This window comes from Thunnus thynnus, chromosome 9 (genome assembly GCF_963924715.1).
Source record: "Thunnus thynnus chromosome 9, fThuThy2.1, whole genome shotgun sequence".
Taxonomy (NCBI): Eukaryota; Metazoa; Chordata; class Actinopteri; order Scombriformes; family Scombridae; genus Thunnus; species Thunnus thynnus.
The window spans coordinates 11,720,819-11,744,712 of record NC_089525.1 but is presented as its reverse complement, the minus strand read 5'-3'; the positions used below and the strand labels follow the sequence as shown (position 1 = coordinate 11,744,712).

General features: G+C 37.7%; 1 long non-coding RNA gene across 3 annotated transcripts in view; it reads left to right on the top strand.

Annotated features, from left to right (window-relative positions):
• LOC137189156 (uncharacterized) overlaps positions 1 to 23,894 on the top strand; it is a 102,959-nt gene that overhangs the window by 21,055 nt on the left and 58,010 nt on the right. The gene's annotated exons all lie outside the window — the stretch shown is intronic.

Sequence of the window (23,894 nt, the reverse complement as noted above, 5' to 3'; positions counted from 1 at the left end):
TGAAAACCCAACATTTCCTGCTGCTTCATATTAAAAACTTTTAAATGATAAAACAACAGGAGCCTCTTTCACATTTGGTTCTACTTTTAGGGTTGTAATATTTGACTTTATAGACGCCACTAATGGTTGTTGACACACTCACCGAAACCTTCAGATAGGCTCATTGGCAGTATTTGGTCTCTGAAATGGTTTAATTAAAGGGTCAGTTCATCCCTAGTGGCATCAAGCCCTGCAGATGGTTTTAGTTTTATGTGCTGAGGTTTTCAGATATTTGCCTCTGAAAGTTCAGTTCAAAATACTTAATTCATTTTGGCAATTTGATGAAAGTGGGATTGGAAACACAAAAGCACTAAAACAATCTAACAATACAATGTTTGAAAATGGAAAGAACAAAAGTTGAATACACCATGGTTAATGGTAGTGATCAATCCATAGCTGACCAACGATATCCAACATCATGAAGGCACATTATGTCAAAAACTACAGTGCACTTATCAATCTGTATGTAAAAGAAATTGATCATCCAACTGACTCTAATTAGCAAGATTTAAAAATACAGTGCAGAACTTCTGTAAATAAATGAATGTCCATTACATTCAAGCCCTTGAAGCGCCTTTACTTGAAGTTTACCAACTTTTATGTAAACATTGTTACACCTCTTGTCAATCAGATGTATTTGTCTTTTAATTTTCCTGTGTGTTTCTCATTGAAACAATCTCATCATCCCTAATTATTCCTGGTGGCATTAGCTTAAAATTGTCATAAACGACATTTATGGGGTCATTGGGGTCTTTGGTGAGGACCTGTTAAGTATTACGCTGTGCAAGGGAACTCTGTGTTTCATCAGTAATTTTAGAGCTTAGGTTAACAATGTGTTGCAATAGTTTTTTGTCCTTTTGACAAAGAGATGAAACCAGAACAATATATTAAAAAGTTAAAGTATTTTCAGAAAAGCACAATGAAATCTGTATTTTCATTAAATCTCCATTTTTCAACAAAGAATGGTGTAAGAGTTGGAAGATATTGCATTATATCATACCTGTGTGGTGATTTTTACATTTACTACAATTATCTGTACATGAAATGAAAAATAAAAAAGGGAGAACACAACTCTGTGGTGAGCCAGTAGAAGTACAAAGGGATTAAGGTGCTAGAGCATCAGTGCTGTTGAGAAAAAATAAAATCCATCTGATTAGTTGATGATGTCAATGGAAACAAGAGGAAAAACTTTTCCACAAGTACGTGAGGTTGCATTGTATTAAATGCTGATGACGTGCTGACAAACGTTTGCCTGAAAAAGACCGTACAGGTTAAAATGTTGAGGTAATAACTACTTTGGTGCTTGAAAATTTCAGTGTAACATTTCTCCTTTTCCTTTGTTACTGCTTTTTGTCCACTATCCACCTTTTTTTTCTTCAATCACTTTGGCTTCCCCCTCTTTAGAATGTATCTATAAAATTGCATTTGTTAGAGTAGACCATTTGTATTTGTATTGTATATTTAAACACAGCAATAAGATAAAATAACTTTTTGTTTTATGTATATGCCAAAATATTTACACCCATAAACACCCAGACAAGTTGTTCTGTTTTATCAGTGAAATATGTTTATAATTACACATTATGATTGTCATGATGATGAGGATCTGTAGTGTTAACAGCAGCAGTGGTCATGCTTCCAGCCACAACATAAAAATTACATGAAAATCTTGCTTTGCTCTGCTGCTGCACATGGACTGGGCCGACAGTCTGACACTCTCAACCAGCATATTAATACACAAGATTAAAATACAGGAATTTTGCAAGTGCAACAAAAATATCAAAGAGAAACAAGAAAGAAAGAGGGAAGGATGTAATAGCCCCTGGATAAGTTGTGCTTAATAGTGTAAAAACCTTTAAAATTAATTGAGCAGCCAAATGTTACTTCATCCTTCTCATGCATGCTTGCAGCTATGGAGATTCCTACTGCAAAGGGAAATGGCTTTGTCCTTTTGTCTCAGAGCCCAACGGAATGTGTGGACATTGTATTCATCACATTATTCTTTTTTATTAGGGTCCCTGATATTAATGTTGCAAATACTTGCCCCTGTGTGTGATTGTACAGACGTGGTAGGCTATGGAAGACAATAAATGGCATGCTGCAATATTTTTACTGTGATCATATTAAACACCAACAATCAGTAATAGCACAGCAATCAGCAGCTATTAACTGGATGTGGATTTGCATAAAGAGCAGATAATTTACATGATCAGACTATACCACATTTCATCACTGCAGGCAGACAGTTCTCGCCGTCTTACACCATGACACAAGACATGCATGGCACAACCTATTTAAATGGCAGTGTAGCTTCCTTTTTTTTTTTTTTTTTTTTTTTAAATTGAAATAGGAAATTTGACCTTAAAGTACACTGAGAGCCTGCGAGTAGACGATGTGGGGTCAGGAGCAGTTTTGAGACACAAAAAGCTTCAGTCCAGTGTTTTCAATTATATGTCATCTCAGTTTGCTGGGCAGTAGGGTGTGGGCCAATATGAAACTCAGGCCACTGTATCTGTGTGGTCTGAGATTGTTAGCTGACCCAGTATTCAGCCAGGGCTTCATGCTTCACAGAGCCTTGCTGCAATCTACTCCACTGTAGCACCCAAGAAATTAGGAAAGGGAGGGAGCTACAGTAGTGTTGATACATTTCATCTTTGCTCAGAGGGCTGTCTCTCTCATGCAATCAAAAAGCTGGGGCCAGCAGCTAGAGCGTCCTGCAAAAAAGGGCTATGAATCCTTACTAAGCCATAGGGGTTTTATAGGCTATTCCCTGGGAAGCAACAATTATTCCATTGTAATGAATGCATGCGCGACTGTGGTGTGGCGTACTACATGACCATCTTCCAGACTATGAACACATCTGATGCCTATGGCAAACATTTCAGTCTCTTTAAAAATGATTGTACGCACTGCTGTCAGAATGGCTCGGCTGCAGTCATTGCTTTACCTTTATAATATCGTAGAAAAAAAAGGAAAATGTACCTGAAAGCCATAAATGGCCTGATATAGCACTTATAAAAATACCAGCTCAGAGGAAACATCTTACAGCCACAGAATTGTAAAGATGATGTGCGCTTGTCAAAGACAAGACAGAAATTGCAGTGTTATGCAGTGACAATGACCACGGCAACTCTACATGTTCTGTCCCCAGAGGCTCCATGGTTCATGCTCTTCCATCTCAACTCAACGAGTGGGTAACGTGGATCAAGCCTAAGATCAATCATATTGGTTTAAATTGAGCAATGATCAAATTTTTGAAGGGACAAGAGAAGAGGGGAAAACACTGATCCTACAAAATGCAATTTTATGACTCCTCCTGTCACATCTAGTTGCTTTGTCAATTTAGCGCGAACACTGCTGCCTTGGGGCCTCAGCATGGAGACGTGGTGTGTAGATGTACCAGCCCCGGTTGCCTCAACCGCTGGAGCATGCAAGAGTCCACTTCACATTTATTATAGTTGGTTCAGAAGGTCAGACATGGGAGGAAAACAACTCAATGCATTTCTAAGCTGAACAAGCTTTTAAACAATTAGTAAAAAAAAAAAAATTTCCAACATGAAGTCTTTAAAAAAACTCAAATCTGCAGCTAGGAAGGCATCCTCTCTTTGCCATGATGTGGAATGAATGCCACCATGACCAAACATTTGACAATTGTGGTCACTTAGGGACGCGTAGCTGAGAGTGTGTGAGACTGTGTTTAGCAGCTGCCAGGCTGCGCTGTGCTAAATCACTTGAGGGCAGAGAGGGAATTTTACAGTATATTTGGTATCAAACCAATACCAGTGCTCTTTTTTTTCCTAAATTTAATATCTGTATACTTCACTGTGTTTAACTCATTGGAGTCATTTTATTGCAAGGCAACATGAAGTCAGGGATTGCAGAGGTACTAAAAATGGAGTTAGAGCCCCACTGTGACTGAATATAACTGATAGTGGAAACAGAATTTTATGACAACATGGATCAAGAAATTGTATTTAATGCGGATCGGTCACGTCTGGCCAATCCACTTAGTAAGGTCAGTACTGGTCCCAATACCATTCTGGGGAATATAATCGGTGCATCACTAGTTGTGTCTGGGCAGTATAGAGTTATACTCACCAAGCTAACGCATGTAAAAACACAATATATGTCTGCATATTTATCATTTCAGCTGAAAGCCGGTGAGAAATCTTAACTTGTTTTTGACATAGAGGAGACTTTTCTCTTTTGATGCAGCTTTGTACTCTTTTCCCAATGTTTTTATTTTGGTTGACTGTGGTTAGCTACAATTCATTTATTTTGATAGACTGTAATGGTCTGTAATGGGGTATGCAATGTATTCATACAAGAAAAGTGACTATACGCATTATTCTTAAAGATGTCAGCATGCATACTAAATTTGTTTTGAGTGTTCAGATGATGGACACTATTTTACCACAATGTAATGAAGCGGATGGAGGAGAAGCTCTCAGCTAGAAAAAATTATAATAAATTGAGGGCAGTGGTAAGACGTCTCAGAAAGTGAAAATTTAAGTATTCAACCTTTGGAAAAGCATTTTTATTTCACCTTAATCAGTTAAATTGCCAATGTTCCGAAGTGGTGACACAGATGATTTTGCATGCAATATGCAAAAATGTATATATGTGAGCAACATGTGTAAATGTGTTGTGAACCTATTGCAAAACGTTTCAGTTTTTAACGTTACAGTGAGATATCTTTGTGATGCAATAAGTCACACAGCATTGTCTCAATTGTCAGTGTCTCTCCTCCTGCTTTTTCTGCATGTCTTAAGTTGCTGCTATTTAATATGTGAAGTGAGTAAGAGGTGCTGCTCCTCATGGCCATAGCCGATTAACATAGTCTAAACCTGTGGCGGTGTGATATCCAGTAATGCTCGGGTCTGTCCAAGCTCCAGGCTTGATGTCACAAAATGCCTCCACAGGATTTAGTAGCGGGCAATGAATAGGTTTCCATTAAATATTGACTGTGACATTATAACCTTTGTGATGAATTTTCCAGATTAACTATATTTGCTATCTGTGTTTGTGTATTGGTGGGGGCTCAACAAGCGCACAGGGCGAGTTCAATACAGAAGAGAAATAATCTGCTTAGAAATGGCGGGAGAGAAGCGTCAGCCTTCATCTTCTCTGTGCTCTGTGGAGGTGTCTGTGGCCTTGACAACAACATTACATGCTCACCAGGCGAGGTGTATGACCCCCCCCACCCCCCCCACAACACTACCTCCTCTCCCAAGCACACACACACACACACACATACACATACACACGCCGTACATATCCCGCCATGCAAAGGCTTATCCTCACAAGTGTTATCTTTGCTGAAGCCGTTAGAGAATCTAATCATGAGCTCTGGGTGGAAACCTGAGTGCAGTTTATTCTGCTGAGCTGTACTCTTAGATAGCACTCCACAACACTCCTCTACACACAGACCACACGCCACACATGCCGACATTAAGTCCTCACTTCAAACAGATGATGCACGTCAAATGGAGAACACAACACGCTGGGCAGACACACACAGATAACATCGTATTGTCAAACTTTTTGTAATAGAATCACTGCTCTTGTGGCTCTGACTGTACAGTAAATGGGCTACGGGCTGATTGCTGCTGCACAGAGCAGAGATTCTCCAGTGGAGGAGTATTTGTACAGCAGCAGGAGGGGCCTCCTATCCTCGGAGGACAGGCAGAGCCTAGCCATGCCTACGGACTGGAGCCCTCTGGGAGGCATAGAGGCTGGGGAACCTCTCAGGGGAGGAATATACAGTGGGTCACAAACATTGTTTTTGTCCATTATATTTTCTATCTACTTTACCAATGCTACTCAAGGTTCTACTGTCCTCAATAGAATGAGGCTGAGACATGATGTCTGCATGCTAAATTGGTTGCTCCTTGGTGACGGTGACATTTGAGCTGCTAATTATTATGTTCTCTCATGCACTATTCCTCCACTGGCTCTAAATCTCTCTTTGAACATCTCAGGTCAGGAGAGGACCTTTTGTCAGAGTAAGAAGAAATTGGAGTCTATTATGAATCAGAATGCAGTCTAGTAATCCTGAACATGTTATTAACTGCCCATTGTATCACCAGACAAGTAATTTGGAAACTTGGATCTTTAATTTTCACTTTAGACTTTTTTATTTGAGTCTAAAAGTGTTACCTTTTAATTTAGATATGACAATTTTTGTGGCGGAAATTAAGTTTTCTTTATCTTTTAACCTGACAGTGCTAAACCCTACAGCAGAATAGGACTCGAAAGGGAAATTCTGATATCGCCGGTAGTAATGTACCAACAGAAACTCTCAGTTCACTCTCACTTTGAGCCCTCTCATCTTGCCTTCTATGCAGGTAAAGAAAACATGATTAGACAAGTGTATACATAAAATGACCTCTGTCCTCTAGAGAGCGTTTTACCTTCAGAAGCATCTGTGTTCAGAGGAGCAGAAAACAGGTCTATGCTATCAGCTGTAAAAAAAAAAAAAAAAAAAATCCATCATAGCTTTAATCTTGTTTTCATTTGGAGGCTACTGCATCTGAAACTGGCTCTATTAGACAAGGACACAATCAGATGGAGAAGTCTTCAGCCTCCCTGTCAGAGGATAACTCGTCCTGCCTCTGAAGCGACATTTCAATCACCAACATACATTTGTTCAATTGGCCCGCATCGTTACACGTTCTCCTTCAACCCTGTAATCATTATCCACTTTCAGAGAAAATTCTGTGTATACCTGTTTGACCCAGTGTTGCTGTCTGACCACAGGAAATCACTGTACCGCACCCCGACACACAGTTCCCACTGGGACATATCCACTTCTTTCAAATGTAAGAGGATTTTTTTTTTTTTTCATCTTCAAAGGATGCTAATTTGAAATTCAGATTTTGCAGACATGTTTCACTGCACGCAATAAAGAGCTTGCTTCAGAATATTCCACTCGAAATAACTAACTACAGAAACAATGTTTATTTAATATCTTCAGACACCTCATTTAGTCGTGAGAGGTGTGCAGGACAAATTCAGTACATGCAGTCTTCCCTATCACCTATACAAGAGCTTTCTTTTTTTTGTTTATTATGTAAAGCATTAGTAGAAATTCTTTCAGATCTACATGTTTAGCACAATGTGAGAGTGAGAGATATTAATGGGCTAATGTATCTTCCCTCCTTTTTTTTTAATGGCATTGTTTTTAAAAATTAAGTTTATTCCAGATTTGAAAGTGTAATGCAAGACGCCTTATGAAGATATATTTTTAATTTAACTTTATTATATTCCTTTTTTGAATAATAGGGTATTATAGGGTAAAAAAAATCATTTTATCTCACACTAATTACTTTTTAACCATAAATAATTGTAGTAGTTGTACATGCAGGTATACAATAACAATGATTAAACATTTGAGAATGAGGGAGATAGAAACCGAGCTATCCCCTAATTTAAATTACAGTGTGTTTAAACATAACTGGATGTTAAAGATGATTGACTCCATCCTTTTCATGGACACCTGCTGCCTGCAGGAGTTGTACCAGAAGTGTTTTAACCTTCTGATGTATGTCAGGGCCGTAGGTGTAAGCCTCTTGGCCAATGCTTAGAAATATGGGAAGGATTTTTCCTTGAAAGTCTGTCTCCATCTGGGTCCCCGCTTCTGGGGTTGGCCAGTGAATTCCCAGCTTGGTTGCCACACATACATTTATGTCTTTGGGGTTAGAGTGGGTCCCTCCCCGGTGGTGGGATCATAATGTCATCATTGTCCCTGAAATTTTCCCTTTTTTGTCACAGATTGTAAGGACTGCGGCTCTGGCTGTAGGGATCATGATGAGGGCTTTAAACTTCCATGTTTTTTTTTATTTAAATCTATCAACCCTGTAACCAGAGCTGGGGGTTGGGGAGCAACTGCTTTCTTGCCGTAATTTCTCTGTTTGATCTACACTTCACATTACCCATGGGCCAATTTTAATTGTACAGTCTGCATAATATCAACTTCCCATAAAAAGTAAAATAATACAGAAATACATTAGCTACATTACTCATACACTTTTAAAAACAACAATTTAAAAACTATCAGTTAACTTGACTGTTCACTTGATACCAAATGGTCCTTCACAGTTTACAGCCTCTCATTTTAATGAAAACTATTTTACTCTGATTGTACACTTTAATTCAAATCCAACAAGTCCAGGGACTCAATTACTGCCATGAAATAATAACTTAGATAGAACATCAAAGGGTTTTATTATGTTTTATTGCTTTATACTGAATAAGATGTTTGTTAGTGGGATTTAAAGCTCACTGGAGTCCAGTAAACCATAATGTGTCTTTAAATAACGTATCTAATGACGCACACTTTGCACTGAACATTGATTTAGGTGGGTCATACGTCACAGAGGATTGATATACAACTGAATAACTCTTAAACATGTTCCCATCTACTTAAATATCTTTGTAGGTATCAACCAGAAATCAGACTCTGGTCACTGGTCTGAAATATTAATCAACAAACTAATGGTCCACCAAGGAATTTCCTTGCTGTCCCCCCACGTGTTTCAGTGGTCTTCCTCATTACATTCAGAACATATGTTAACATGTCTGCAATTTCTCATTTGCCTTTAATTTATTCTAGTGTGTCATAGAAATCTAAATATGATTTGCATGGTCAGCTCATGCTTAAATAATTACATACAGAAACATAATGTATGTGGGAGGTGGGATATGAAACATGGTCAAAATTTCCATACTAACCAGAACTCCCAGATGAACCATAAATGAATCATTGCAATTTACTGCTTTTTTTTTTTTTTTTTTTTTTTTTTTAAAAAGATGACATTTCTCCAAACTGAGGCCGGTGCCCTTAAAAACATTTATGACCTGATGTAGCAAAACTTGTTTTTATTGGACTGAACACATTACATTGTGATATATTGTCTTCCGACACAGCCCTTTACAGTAGACCTTTTTCACACATAGCAAAAGCACAGGTGTAAATAATAAAATTAATGATGGCTGCCTTGGTTTGAAGGTTTCCTGTGGTACTATCACGGCTTATTGGAAACAGAGCCATCGTTAATGTTAATAGGAACACCTGTGCTTTACTATGACAAGGCAAAATGTCTACTGTGAACAAGAAATTAAAATAATTAACAGTAAGATTTTGCTTTTTCACTTTTTTTTTTTTATTCCAAAGGTTTTTGAAATGCATTTTAATTAGCAGTTCCACAAGGAAAATGTACAGTTATCATCTAAGTGACAACAGCTGGATCACTAAACACAAAACAGAAAAGAAACATGCTAAATTGTTCAAGATGCAACCAGAAATCTTCAGTATTCTTAAAAATCTGATCCATGTTTTGTGATGGTCTTCTTTTCCACTGTATTCTATATTTCCAATCCCAGTTCCTCAAAATGGGAGGCTTATAACTGCATCTTGGTGACAACATTTCTCCAGGGCATAGAGGAGCACTGCAGAGACATAGAGGCAAATATAGAGTCTATATGCTCAAACAGACGAAGCCAGATGCTCACACTCCCTGTCGTGACACCAACATGACACAAAGCCACGACCTTGGGCCCCTTTGCTGCGCAGCACCCTTTCACATTAGAGGTACTAGGAGAAGGCCATCCCAGCTGAGCCTGATTGACCTTACGCTGTACCATACACAAGCCAACAGACAACCCCCACCACTGAATGAAGCCCATCATTAGAGTTCCTGATGTGCAGTGGACTGGTCTGGTCAGCTACTAACCAGAATTTCAGTACTTTTGCAAAGACACTCCATTGACTCACTCAGTGAAGATAGAGCTAGATTAGAAAACTCTCATGTGATTTTACAGAACATCACATTATGTAAGTATCTGGTATCCTTGCTTGACTCAGTCAGTAACTACACAGCCAAGACCCAAACTGATAAAGTTAGCACTTTGAAATATAAGATCACTCTTTGGTTAGAGTTTTTCACTAATGATTTTTTCTCCTTCCATGGCCTTAATTTGTATTTCAAACTCAATATTGGCTTATTCAGTCACATTGTTGGATTCCTCTCCAAATTATAGCTTTTTATACTCCAGTAGACAGGATAAAAAGAGGCGGTTGAATTGACACTGTTTTCTCTCATAATTTCACCACTATTTTCTCATAATTTCACCTGCTCCAACTGTTCTTTTTCTGACTTCTTACCCTTTGAATACTTAGCTATGGTCATTTGAGCCCAACAGTTCCTATTCAGTGTGACTGTATTTCTAAATGTGACTCTTGACCTTGACCTTGACTAGAAAGCTAAACAAATTTTGTGAATACCTCTATCTAACTCTGGGTAAACTGATGACCTTGTAGATCTTGATAATAAACAAAGGGTCTCATCAGATACTGTTTCTCCTGCACAAATACAAAAGTCAATTAAACTGTAAATCACCAGAGAAAATGCTGTTTGCCATCTGAATTACCAAACTCAGATGGCAGAGTCCCTCTAAACCTTTAAGAAAAGACTAAAGACTCAGCTCTTTCAAAAACACCTCTGCACCTGATGGACTGAAAAAAAAAATCTGTTTCTATGCATTGCCTTCTGTGTCTGTTGGCATCTACCTACCTCTCCTGACTAGATCCTTGCTTGTGTTGTATCAACTCTCAGATATATGTCAGTTTGGATAAAAGCATCTGCTAAATGAAATTGTAACATTGTAACTTGTAACATTGTAACAAGGTTAAGACAATTCTGTCTAAAGCTATTTTTTTTTCCACAATCAATACTCTGCTAAATCAATTACTTGCTTTTAGTCTACATAATGAAGCTTCAATTGTTAAATATGAAAGAAAAATGGTCACCATAAACCAGTAATGCTAATGTGGATGTACAGTAACAACTCCCTGGGATCTCCCTGTCCTCAGACCTCCACCTAGAATGTCATCCTGTAATATGACGACAGAAGATGTAATCAGTGTTGCAATTAGCACGATGAAGTCATCTACTTGTGGTCTTGACCTTATTCCAACCAAGCTGTTTAAAGCCGGCTTCCAGTGCCTCTCCCAGGAAACAACCATTATAATAAGGTGTTCTGGCCTCTTTCTCAAAGCCTTGAAAACAGCTATGGTAAAACCTCTGCTTAAAAAATCCAACCAATTTAGACAGGATTGATCATAGGAAATAAAGACCCATCTCTAATCTTACTATAAGAAGGGCCCAATTACACTCAACATTATAAACTTCCACAGATTTATCTCTTTATTTATTTTTTTGGACTAATAGATTTTGGAAAATTAACTGCAGTAGTACTTGTACTCTTAACTGCAGCATATCATGCCACTGGCCATTGGTTCACGTGGTATTTTAAAATTAAATGAAGGAGCTATTTTTAATCTGGTATTAAATTTGGAGTACTGTCATATCCATGGTTTTTACATTTTTTTGTCTCCTTTTATCACTTTTTATGCCACAAGTGTTTTACTTATACAGTACCAGTCAAAAGTTTGTGATGAGATGGTGAAAGACACACTTTCTCATCATGGGAAAGTGTGTTCCAACTTTTGACTGATACTGTATATATGTTATTTTATTTTAATGCAACATTAATCCATTTTTTGGGCTGCTTGGGGGCAGCAGAACAACCTGTAAACATCATATTGACATATTATCTTTGTATAAAGTTATTCCACGACAACAGAGCAACATTAGCATTCATTTGGAGTTGTTTCTGGCCTGGCCTGTCTGAAGACAGCAAGTCCAATATTTAATCTCCTTTTTACCTTGTTGTGGTCTCCAATAACTCTCGAGGGATGTTGTTCACTAGTTTAATAGCCAACTTTGTGTGTCGTTTGGTGCTGGGCAGGCAGCGTACAGGGGGGTTTAAGAGTTTTTTTTACTGAAAACAGCTGTGTGGTGCATCTGGACACAAGGTGGTAAAGGTGTGGGTCACAGAATCAAATAAATATGCTAAAATACTTGGTACAGCTAAGGGGGGCTGCAGAATGGGTTGAATTCTGTGGATTTGCCACTAATTGACCCCTTTCACATTATACATAATAATAATTTGATTCACTGTTGATATAAAAATGCTGGTTAGCAGCAAGCAGCTTTAATATGTTATATGAAGATGAATACAAAAATGCAGACAATATGTGATGGATAGTTTGGTTTCACTTAAAGACACTTTTGTAAAATAAAAGGTAAATGGTGAAATGGTAATAGCACTAATGAAGCCAGTTTCAAATGCAAGTGTTTGTGTCTTTGTGTATGTGTGTCAATATGTGTGTGCAAACACAAGTTTAGTGTGATACAGAATGTGAGTGTGGGCACAGTAGTGTTTGAGGAATAGTCCTCTACATGAAATACAAGATCCATCATGCTATATCAGTTCAGTTTGTCTTGTAAGAGGGAAAGTGCTATGCTTTTCAATATGTCACCATAACTATAGCATCCAATTCCCCTCTGGGACTTCAGTCTTTAGGTCTCTGATTATAGGTTGGCATAAATACAGCACTCTGTGGTTCGTAAGAATGAAATATTTTTGGCTTGCGCTGAATTTAATCTTTTTATTGAAGTAAAGTCCCTACAAAAATATTTCTCTCCCCCACTGTCTTGGTTTTGCACTCATGCCAGTGTCTCTAATAGTCATCATAAATTCTAGGCAGGCACAACCCATTCCCTATTCCCAATTTGATAGATGTAGTGTGTAAATAGCTGAGAGACAAATTGATCATGCTTTGGCCTAGACCTTGACTGTGCAAACATTTCCAAGTGTATAAGATGAGTTAGCAAGATGTGAATAATACGCTACCTTTTGTTACTTAAATTGTGAGATATTTGGTCGTCCAGGGGAGAAGAATGATTAGATAAGCTGCTGTATGATGTGCTGATATTCACAATACAACCTACTGCATGCACATGGACAACCAAAGCATGTTCACTATACCCGGTCAGAGTTAAAAAAAAAAAAAAAAAAAAAAAAATTCAATGCATAATTTAATTTCATTCACCAATTAATGTGAAATTCTTGGCATTGGCTTGTCTGTTCCACATTTCCCAAAGCTACATTTTGTTGTGATACTCAATCAAATTAGCTTTGAATTCCAGTGATCATCAGGCTCATTAAAATGTGTTTATACTGCAATCAATTTTTCCATGGCTCAGTAAAAAGACTGCTACACAGTCTTAGTTATGTGCAGCCAATATCCCATCCCTCTGAAGTTTGAACAGCCTTCTTATTAGGAAACTGTTCTACACAAGCTCTGCCACATAATTTACTTTTACTTGTTACTTGTGGAGTACTTAATAGTACTGTATTTTATGTAGTCCATGTTAGTTTTCTATTGTGATTTAATAGGCAGCCTATTCAAAGTCCTCTGAGCTTTCAGATACTATATATATATATATATAAACACTTAATAGATTTATATGCTTAGTGCAAATAATACATCTAAAGCAGATATGTAATTCAATAAATCTGGATTACATTAAGAGAAATGCATTTCAGAGATTCAATTTAGGACTTATGAGGCTTGAATTATGAAAGACGATTACCGTCTGCCTTCTGCCATGACTGCATGAGAACTGAAACTGAAAGAAGCGTTTTATCAAAACACTCTGACGGTTAATATAAGTCACTTTTATAAATAAACTGCGGTTAAGATAACTATTTGGAGAGATGATGGTTTGCTTTAAAGACTTAAAAGCCAATTGAGGTCAGCTTCATGGGGTATATATTTTCATCAACTATGCAATTGCAGAACAGTTGCAGCTGTTCTGTAGCGATTAGCTTGGCACATCATGTGGTTTGTACAGAGTGCTATCGGTCTAACAGCTGAGTCAAAAGAAGAGGGCCAGAACCTCCTAATGGAATTTTCAGAGGAAGGCTTTTTCCCCCTTTTTGATTTCCAGCTCCTGTCTCGGTGGGTGTAAGTGAAAAGTAAAGTATCCTCCCTTAAAAGTCTCAACGGAAAGTGATTTGCATTGTATTATTCAAATTGCAGTTAAGTGCATAATACGCTCTAATTACACGGTACAGTACTGAGTGCGTTTTGAATTCATGCATTTCATTTTTCAGGCTGACTAACACAATGAATCACACAAAATGAATAATGGAAGGTGGCTATTGTACAGATGTAAAATTGTTCTCTGTACTCATGCAGTTTACAGGCAGAAAAGCGGAGAAATGCACATTTGTGTGTGCAAGTCAATATTTGAGCACACGTGTGCGCATATACACCTCTTTGTGCTTGTCAGTCTGTGTGTGTGCAGTGTATACACAAGGGAAAACCTGTTTGTGTGTGAGAACCTGGTCAAGTAGCATTTGGAAATTAATTTTCAACACTTGTTTAAAGGCAAATGCAAACCTGATGGACATTGTTTGTCTATAGGACACTGAGGAAGGCACTTGATTTTCAATGATCTATCTTTCAGTGAACTATGTTCTTTATTGTCTTGATATGGTAATCTCTATTGATTTGGTATGCTAAGCAGACTAAAATAAACACTAAGTGTTGTATTTTAGGCATCTTTTGTCTGTGTGTATGTGCGACAGGGGCTGCATCTCTATGAGGCTGAAATAGCTGCAGTTAAAGATGCAGTGAGTACATTTTTTACTGTCACATTGCACAGAATGATCATAATATATCTGTAAGTGATGTGAGTTTGACTGGGATGTTGCTCAAAATCAATGACTCAGTTATTATTAACTGGGTGTTTAGACCGGAAATAGCCCTGGGTAAGAAAAATGCAATGGACTGAAATCTAATCCAGGACGATGTTTGAGAATTAGATTCATGAGTTTGAAGGTCTATCAGATGCCACAACACTACATAGCAGTTTATAATACTATTAGACAGGGACTCTGGAAGTTTATCACAGTGGCAAATAATTTACCCTCTGTTGAAACAATTTCTAAATAAATAGGACAAATACTGTATTCACATTTCTCAGTAATCTACAAGGAATATGTGCTTGCACACATTTAATTGGCCAATGCAGCATTTTGCCAGATCATACCGCTTTTGTTGGTAAAAGTTGGTTAAAGTTGAGCCAGATTCAACTTTTTTTCACAGACAACACTGCTGTCTGTGAAAAATGCTGCACATGATTGGTGTCTGTATATTTTCATGCAGTGTTAATGTCTCTCTTAGTGTGGCCTTGGCCAGGTGGGGAGTCTTGTCAAAACTCATTCATTCCTCCACATTCCAGACCATTAGCTTTGTCCGTCAGCTTTCATTTACTACCTTACTTATCCAATTTTGACTATTAAATCTTAAACTGCACACAAGAGTGGATAGCTACTTAGTCTGTGGTGTATTATTCAACAGATTATTATTGATGCACCATGTTTTAAATACAGATCTGTCTGCTCCAGAGAACCGGTGGGTGCTTTCTGCTGCACAGTGTTTGTTTTTATCTCTGTGTAGCTGGAGTGGGAGTTGGGTTATGGCTGCTCTGTACTCACAAGAGGACACCACGATTCAGATGAGACAAAACAAGCAGACGCAGGATTTACAATTTATAGTTCAAACCATGCTTGCTACTGTTAACGTGACGGCATTAGACAGTGATATTAGGATGCTTCCTGTACATGTTTATCCATCAAATTTTTCATTCTTTTTATCCGTAAACAACAAGAAAATAATGAAGCAAGTTATTTTAGACAAATAGGCCTTTTCACTGCAGACATTTGGACTTGCCATACTATAAAAGGCACATGTTGCTAATAACAGTAACAATGGCTCCATGCTATTCAATGCATTTACACCTGTGGTCAAAACACCCTCTGAGAAAAAGGCATATTATTATAAATAATTTTCATTAGACACACTGTATTTAAAAATTTAAATGTTATTTTCATTGTGTTCAACTCTTGAGCGTCAACCTCCTTCCCACACCTATGGATGTATTAGTATTTTTTAAGTTAGAGGTTACTATAAGTTGTGCCAGAGTCCTTTTGCTGTAGAAATGTGTTGGTCACTAATTATTTAAATAGTATTTTGAATTCATTTGAAGTCGTTAACTTTGGCCTAAAAAGCATGATTGACAAAGTTCATTAATAAGACTTAAGAGAATGGTTATGAATATAATTGTTTTTTTTAGATGCCAAAGACTCATTACTGTAAGCAGCAGCTGGAGTTTTTAACTAAACCAATCCCAAACCTCTTGTGAAAGCAAAATTATATTTACTGAATATGCACAATTAGGTAAACAACTGTACCATTAGGTGACATGTTGCGCTGAGGTGTTAAGCTCATTTGGTTTAAATGTAAACCTACAGTGTACGGCTGCGCACCAGCACTAATCAGCCACTGCCATCTTGCAGCAACAACAATATGTGTTTGTGTGATGACTTTAGCTCATTTGCATTACTTACATGGTCTTCTTTATTTAATTTGCATATAAAAAGAGTTCTACCGTCTTTGCTGTAAACTTCTTGCTGCTGCAGACAATGACAACATTCAAAAAGTTATAGATCCCAGCTTAAACCCAGAAAGGCATGCCTCAACTGCACTAGAATATTGCAGGGAAAATGAGTCAGGATAATGGCTTCCTAGAACTCACCACATCAGCATGAGTGTAAAGGAAGATGAGTGGCAAGCCACTAGGATGTTACAGTGCTGTTTTCACAGCTCAACAGGAATCACCACCTATTCAATGGGAGTGAAACCACACGCAAACATAGACTCCAAAACAAAGATATCACTACACACATTCACAGGGCTTTAAAGTGCACACGCACACCTACCCACGCGCTCACTTAACTCTTAATTATCATGGATGCTCTAGTCATCAATTATTAAGCACACTCTAGGCGTTGCTAATGGTATTTTTGGAGAGGAAGCTTTATCTACTGTAAGAAGGTAGATGTCTAGTTTGGGAGTCTGTGAAATAATTTATTGTGGCCCCACAGGCAGTTTAAATGCTGTCTGTATTTAAATCAACTGCAATGTCTAAGCAAGTTTAGGTGGTTTTGTCTGACCCTAATTTTGTATCCATTCAGACTGCAATTACATTCTAGCTGGCAAGCAAGACCTTTTTGATCCTATGAGATAAACATTTCAGACAGATGTTACCAGAACACAGGCATTAATTCTGCACCATTTAAGGGAATGCATTACACATTGATTTCGTCAGTACTTTTGTCATATTTTTTCCAAAAGGGAAATTGGGATATTTAGAATCATGAGTTATGTAATGACTTAACGTGCAGACAGGACATCTTGGCACTTGTATTCATACTGTATGACTAGATAGAAAGATGGCAGTTTCATTGACAGAAAATCATATCATAGCAGATGGGAGCAGAGTCAGGGGCCAATTGGGGACATTTCAGGGAAAGAGGATATCTATCATGATTTACTGTACTGTAAGGCACTGTATCTATTGGCTTAAAACAAAATACACCTCAATATCACAGCACTGTGACAGGGCTTGGAATTCACCTCTCAGCTTTAAAACAAATGCTTTCAATCTGGTACAATCCAAGCATTGCCAAAGTGAGACATTGCAATGGGTGAAGTAGGGATACTGTATTTCAGAGGGAGAAAGAGAGACAGTGAAAGGCTTTGGTGGTAAAATCAGCAGTGTTGCTTGTCAGCTCCTCTGTAATGGAAAATGTATTTAAAATGGGGTCTACTCGATCTCATTTTACGAATCATTAATAATAAATTGGTGCCATCAATCCTAATGATGACGGGTCCCCTATTATCAGGCCAGCGTTTGGGAAACTTCTGTTGGCTTGGATCAATTAATTCCCCTTTTCCCTATAAAACATCTGTTTGGTTTTTTGAAAAACAGTCTTGCATAACATAAAGGACCTTGGGGTCTGTAGCCTCGCTGGTCAGATGGGTGACCTATTTAACCTCTGTTTGCTGTTGTCGTTGACTGCTGACACCAAGAGACAGTAAAGGCAGTGAGCAGAGTATACTAAGCCTAAGGCAACGGCCACATACAGAATAGGAGGGGGGAAAAAGAAAAACCTACAATAGCTTAGAGTTAAAGATCCATGACTGTACATGCTCCAGCCATATGACCACACTAATAGAAGAGATTATTTGGAGTACTGAGGGCATTATGGTTAGATGATCATGGATATGTCCTTGAACAACATCCATCACTCATATTTTCTCCTTCGCTTCATGCCATGTTTATGAGCACGCCTTGATATGCAGTCATTATGAAGATTTACTTTCACATACACATCATGAAGGTAGGTCGCTGAACATACCATAGGCACAGGTTATCACATAGACCTATAAAAGCAGGGTGCCATTCATTAAATGCAAAGCATTTTCACAACATCATCGACATCAACACTCATCAATTTATCAATTAGGATCAGTGAATTCTCAAATAACTGGAAAAAGGCAGTCATTACACCAGTCTTAAAAGCATCGGATCATGATCTGATATGCAATTATCGCCCCATTTCTATTCTTCCTGTCCTGTTAAAGGTACTTGAGAAGGTTGTGGCTGCACAGCTAGTTGACCACCTAGAGACCAATCAACTCATTCATCTGCAAAAATCTGGTTTTAGGCCAAAATATTCCACAGAAACTGCAAATTGTTATTTCATTGAAAATGTAAGGCATTCCTTGGGTGGGGGTAATGTCATGTAGGCAGTGTTTCTTGACCTGAAAAAAGGCATTTGACACTGTCAACCATGGCATTCTCCTGTCTAAATTGTCCACATTCAGTTTTTCTAAACAAGCAGTTGAGTGGTTTGAGTCATATCTTCAAACTAGAGAGCAGTGTGTAAAAGTTGACCAAAAAAAGTCATCCCTTTTAAACAACAGAATGGGTATTCCCCAAGGTTCGATCCTGGGTCCGCTGCTTTTCAGTCTGTCTATAAATGAACTGCCTACAAGTTGCCCAGCTAAGTCACCTAGCAAGGCAGCAGAGATCCTGACTGCATATCAGTGGCTGCAACATAATCATCTTCTATTGAATTTGAAAAAAAACAAACAAACAAAAAAAAATAGTTCTATGTGTTCCTCCATTAGAAAACAGGGCTCATTTGAAAATTTTTAAATCAAGATACGGAATGCAGAAATAGAGGAAGTCAATGATTTCAAGGTCTTAGGAATAATCTTAAATCCACAACTCAAATGTGATGAACATGAAAAGAAGATTTCATGTTATTTTTGTTTTCTCTAACTACTTTTCAAATGTTTTCAAACAGTTTAGCCCCAGAGCCTCTTTCCAGATATATCTAAACACAAGACAGTAGCAGAGTAATCAGGAGCATGGTGAATGGCAACAGTAAAATATCACATGATAGATTTCTATTTGGACAATCAGCTTTCTCCATTAAGGGCTGTCAACTATAGAGCACATGACCAACTGAAATCAAATTAATTCCAGATATAAAATCTTTTACAACAAAGGTTAAGTGATGGCTAAAAGAAAACCAGAGCTGTACCCATTTTTTAGCTAACTGTACTCTAATTTACTAAAGTTTTTTTGTGTATGTGTATTTTATACTTCTATATCTGTAGTGTATTGTGGTTTTATGATAATGAAATCTGTTTATTTTAATTACACTGTACATGTAAACTAGGGACAATAGTTGAATATTAGCAATAGCTATAAACTCTCTGTGCAGCACATTAGTTTCATGCTCTGTATTGGAACTATGTTAAATTGCATCGTTCCTGTCAAATAAAATTCATCGTTATATTCACTTCTCATGACAAACTTGGGCTGGCATCCAAAGTTTTGAATTTTGAAAATGGTGCACGTCAGGACATTTATCCAGCAGGATAGTTCATAGGAATGTTTATGGGCCTCTGTGGGGCTAATGATGTATTACCAAGCTCTAACTGTGAAAAGAAACCAACTGAAAGAGTGTTGATTTAATTACATTAAAGCTGCGATTAAATAACAACCATGTCTACAGCCAAAACATTTTGGGTGTGTTGAATGCTTGTTTTACATAAGCATTAGTCAGAAGAATACAAATGATGTTAACAGGAATCATTACATCTATTTGTTCATTTAATCAACAGTAGAGTTATGCTTTTTATTTTCCTATTACTCCTGTGGAATGTCAAAAGTCCCAGTGCAGAGTTTGTTTGAATTCAACCAGGAGAACTATACATCTTAGACTTGTGCTTTATAAATGCTTTATAAAATAATAAAATTAATACTTAAAAAAAGATATTTAACCTTTATTTAACCAAGTAAGTCCCATTGAGATTGAAAACCTCTTTAGCAAAAGAGAGGTGGCCAGGATGGCAGAGAGCGTTTTACTTTAGTCATGTTTGCATTAGTGACTAGAAACATTCAGTCTTATTAATACAAGTTTTAGGGGTGTAAAGACTTAACAATACATATCTGAAATCTGTATGAGCCAGCCCACAGCCTTAGATCCTCAGGTGGGGCCCTTCTGGCTGTTCCAAAGTCGAGGCTTAAATCTAAAAGTGACTGTGCTTTTGCCATCAGGGCCCCTCGGCTTTGGAACGACCTGCCTGAGGAGATAAGGCTCGCAGAATCAGTAACTTCTTTTAAATAACTTCTTAAAACTCATTTCTACAGACTTGCTTTTATGTGATGTCATCTTTTTATCGGCCTTTTATCATATTTTTTTATCATCTTTTAATATTTTTATCACCTCTTTATTGTTCTTCATCGTCTTCTACTGTCGTCTTCTTAATGTCAGCCTTGTTATTGCCTTCTTCTACTGCACTTTGTAGACTCTGTTTTTAAAGGTGCTATATAAATAAAGTTACGATTATTATCATTATTATTATTATTATTAAATCTGTGTATTCCTGTTCATGTGTTTGCATGTCGGGATGTGCCTCTCTGGCTAGCCAGCTACATTTCATCAATCACACACCTACTATGAGCAATACTCTTCCTGGGGGAAAAATATCACACAACGAAAGAAATAAATGACTCTACAGAGTACAACATTCATTGCAGTTGAAGTCTGCAAATCACACAGCAGTATAATGAAATATACAGTTGACACCACAAACCTTGCTTGTCTTTACAAGGACGAATGTGTGCTGTTGGTAAAGTTATCAACAGCAGCAGTCAACTGCAGGTAATTACTGAAGCCATGAGCTTTTTGATTCACAAGCACATGAATGCACATCAAATTTAGATGATTCACAGTGATCCTGAAACAGAAGTAAAAAATATTCAGTCAGCAGCTTTTTAGTAAAAAATGACTCCCTGGTTGGGACTTGCTAACCCGTTAAGCGGGGCTCAGACTACAGGAGTTTTAAAATCCTAACCGATTTTGAAATTGGGTTGCACCACACACATAAGGAGACACTTCACAGATGTTCTTTTCTCTAATCTCAAACATGCACACACTACAAGATTTGAAAATAACGGCGCATCACAAATTGCAGGGTATTATTAAGATTACTGTGCCAGACGGAGTAAAGCACCACCTCACGTGATCTCATGGGGAAGCAGATGTACATCAAAATGGAGACTGACATGGTGTAACAACTTGCTGTAAAGGTCTTCTCTTTGTCTGTATGGTTATGATGTCTTGGAAGACATGTTACATAGGCAGTTGTGTTCTTGCCACATATCAACAAACCTTTCTGACATCTCAGCTGTCCAATGCACCCGTACAACAGCTTGTTGTTGCTTCTTCACGGTTGGTTTCATTCACCTCTGTCTCCTTGTAGACCTGTCTCTCTCATTGGCTATTGTGATCCCGCTTGGGAAGTAGTGACATAATCATCCAGATTTTAAATGCCAAATATCAAACATGTTTGAAATCATCGGGGTGGCCCTGATGAGTCTGTGAGCAGTTCTAGAGGTTTAAGATTGGATCTGTAAACCCCTCACATAATCAGATAATCTGGGCTGAACATCGGTACCGACAAAGGTCCTAGACTAGATTTCTCCTTCGATTGTCAGGAGGGGTGAATCGGGGATAAATACCCCTTGTATCACTGTCCATGTTTACTGTGGTAAATACAATGGACTTAATTTTCTGAGGTATTTGTGATTCATAAATAAAAATGAAAATGAAGTTACTCAAAACTAATAAACTGTAATTCATGAACAAGTAAAAATATCAAACCCTATTAAATCTGAGCTGAGTCAATATTAAATTGCAGCTGAATTGAATTGTAGGCTTTAAATCTCAGTGTATTATATCGTTACATTTATCTATTTTTACATCTGATGCTGGGTCATGTACTGTATTTAGTTGTGAATCAAATCATCTGAGAGTGTATACAGGTGACAGGTAACAGGTGTACAAGACGGCTTTTATAAACTGACAATTCTCACTCGTACTCTGATGATTTCCTTATACCAACACTACCTGCTGCTGCGGCTCCATCCCAACCTCCTTCTTTCGAATGTTGACTTTGCAAAGATGTTCTTGTATGTTTACAGCTATCTCTAAATCATGTATGTATATTGTAGTTCATGTGTTTGTAATGCCCAAGGAAGAATTCTTCTAGGACAATTCTTGTTGCTGCTATTTGAAATCTCCCTTAAAGAACGTGGCCTTTGCTGCCAAATCTTCCTGTATAAAAATTTCCAATGAATGGTAAATTCCTTGATGTTTGTGTCTCAGACTGAAATGTTGTCCTGGTTTTAAAATTGATCTGATGATGTTTTCGCAACATGTGCTGCACATTGACTTTAGCAAGCGTTATTGTTGAAAGACATTAAACAACATGCTCCTTGTCTCATTTATTAACAAGCTTTCCTCATGGGCAAAGTGAGACAGGAAACTTTAAAATTCCTATTATTCTCAGCATTAAGCTTGACGAATGATTATTCTTTGTTGCTGCACAGGCAAGTTATCTACACTCAAAAAGGTGCCGAAAAGGTCAGCCAAGATACTGTATGTCATACCAGGCACCAAACTCTGCAGCACAAGACATGCCTTACATTATTCATATTGTCACAGTTTACAAATGTAGAACGCTGCAGGCCTTTTGCAACTTGGTCAAACTAGCAACTTTTCAATCCCTGACATGTTATTGGATTATATGGTTTCTTGGAAGCAAGATTGAACCAGATTGACCTCCCATGTAGGAATAGTGCACACTGATTGGTGTATTTGCATATGAACATGTATGTTTTGTGACTCCTGGCCTCTATAAACTGGTGAATATAGGTGAGGTAAAAATGCATGCATGTATTTTATGAAGGCCACTGTACAAACCATAAATAACTGTCATAGCTTCCAGTTGATCTGTAAACAAGGAAAGTCAAAATGATCCAAGGAATTAAATGTAAATGTTCGTTTGTCTGTCTGTCACCTTGTTAGTGAGCAAGATATCTCAAAACATTAAGGAACAATGAAATAATTTCTGTTGTGGATTGGTCCAGGTGCAGATCCAACATTTTTTAAAATTCATTGTAAGGGCAGGGCCTTTTTTAAATACCGACACTATTTGCTTTGTAACTTATATGCTGTTGAACAAGAGCAGAAGCTTTAGTAGAAGTGTTTGTATTTGAAACCAAATTACATGAATGTGTGAGTGTCTCACATCATCTTGCTCTCAATTACACAATGACTAGTTTCATGACACTTTTGTTTTTAACAGGGAACCACTCTACAAACTGTAGCTTCCCGGTTGATCAGTGATATTATTGCCTGCCAATTAAACACACTGGTAATATGTGTCATGGGACAATTAAAATGAGCCACATAATTTTCATATTTATTCCTTTTTTAAAGACACTTTCAGCTCCCGCTAGACCAGGCCCCATAAAACCTGAGGTACTTTTGAAATGTCTCTCAGAAAAAAAGGTAATTACTTCTATTCATCTGTAACCCATGGTAAATTAATGTTTTCTGGCATTCAATAAGTTCTTGAGTTAGTACTGTGGCAGTGTTCGCTAAGCCAGCAAAGGATGTGATGCTTACCTGACTGTTGTGATGCATACTGAGTAGTCGTATTGTAGCAG